The sequence below is a fragment of the Otolemur garnettii genome, unplaced genomic scaffold (genome assembly GCF_000181295.1).
Source record: "Otolemur garnettii isolate 467f Iridium unplaced genomic scaffold, OtoGar3 scaffold00143, whole genome shotgun sequence".
NCBI classification, from domain to species: Eukaryota; Metazoa; Chordata; class Mammalia; order Primates; family Galagidae; genus Otolemur; species Otolemur garnettii.
In genome coordinates, this window is record NW_003852538.1 from 2098988 (window position 1) to 2100791 (window position 1804).

Genomic DNA, 1804 nt, shown 5'->3' on the forward strand with positions numbered 1-1804 from the left:
GTCCACGAAATCCAGTAAGCAACTACTATGTAAACTTGAGCTATTGAAATTGCTAAATACATAGTTCAGATAAATTTGTTCATCTCACTTTTTAAAGGTTTGTTTCAGTTTTCACAAGATGCTTTGTCTGCACCCTCATAACATGTAAAATCTGTGCAAAGTTAGGTTGTATTTAAGTTACTAAGATTCAGGTAGTCCTAATTTTAAATGTTAATAGCACAGATGGTCCCAAACTACAGTGGTTTGACATAGGCGTTTTTGACTCTGTGGTGATGTGAAAGCAACACAGTTGGTGTTGGTCTGTGTTATAAACCCACGTCCAGGTTCCGCTTCAGACCCCCTGGAGAGGAGGTGAGGGGTCTGCCTTGTATCAGCCATCCCGGTGGGTTCCCGAGTCCCCCTGAAGTTAGAGAACTACCAGTATGGATTGCATTCCACATGTTCATCTTCTGATTTGTGGTCACATAGACAAGTCTTTGCATTTTTAAAAAGTTTCTTGATTTTCTAAGGTGGATTTGCCTAGGTCTCCTTGCCATTTTCAGTAAAAAGTGATGACAGGTATCTCAGCCTGTTTTATGTAGATTTTTCCCTCAGGTCTTATATTTTGAAGAAAATTAAGCTTTTAGTGTTCCCTCTGAACATGGATCAGGATTAAATTACTGGAAGTGATGTGAAAGGTTTCCATGAGAATGTCATGTGGTCACCTGACCCGGAGTTATCTGGACTTGTATTTGTGGTGTGCATACACGGCCAGCTGAGGGATGCACCCATACTTGGCCTAGTCTCTCTTTGTGATCATAAAATACTGGGTTTTTTAGTTGTAGGTTGTTGAGAACTGTTCTAATTACAAATGTTGTTCTCACTTTTGTAACTAGACTCTTACTAGGGTATCCATCCTGATATAGGAGAAAAACAGTGTGTTGTCCTAGAGGGAAAGGAGGTGGTGGGGAACAGTCACACTGGACGTTTAACTTCTCCAGCCCTTTTTTGATATCCAAAGCACTTCTTTCATCCTCTAGGAAATTATATTCTTTATGAGCTCAATGTAAAAAAATAATCAGAAGTCTCTTCTAAGAACTATTAGGAATCTGAAATGCTGTATTTGCCTAATGTGCTTCAGTTTCTGTAGGTAACTTTGGAATGGTACGTGACAGGAGGTAAGCTATTAAGTATGCCTTTCGCTCGTAAGTATCTACATCAGGGGTCCTCAAACCTTTTAAACAAGGGGCCAGTTCACTGTCCCTCAGACCATTGGAGGGCCCGACTGTGGACCCCGGAACGAGTCGGCTGCTAAGCAGGACAGGCAGGGGTGGCAAAAACACCCAGTGGGCCGGATAAATGTCCTCGGCGGGCTGCATGTGGCCCGTGGGCCGTAGTTTGAGGATGCCTCACCTGCATGGTATATAAAGCTTTATGTGCAAAAGGTGACAGAAAGAGAACAGACCCCAGTGTGTTTAGCTGTAAGCAGTGAGCAGTCCGTCTGGTTCAGCTTTTAAATTAAAAAGGCAATTATTAACTTCAAAACGGACTTTTGCTGTGCTAGTCCACAATAGATGTTGCCAACACCACACCCACTTGGAGGCACAGGACCCACATACTGCTTAAAAGTATGAGCAGAGCTGTTTTTAGACGGCTTTTAGTGTATGGCCCATTTGGTCAGGACTGGAAGTTTTTCCATGAGTGTCTGTGACTCACTTTGTGGAGTAAATTGCTCTCCATGGAAGAGCCATTGACGTGCTCAGGAGGGTCAGCATTTAAACTGCATGCTGCAGTCGCTGTCGGCCACGTAAATGGGGGACGCATC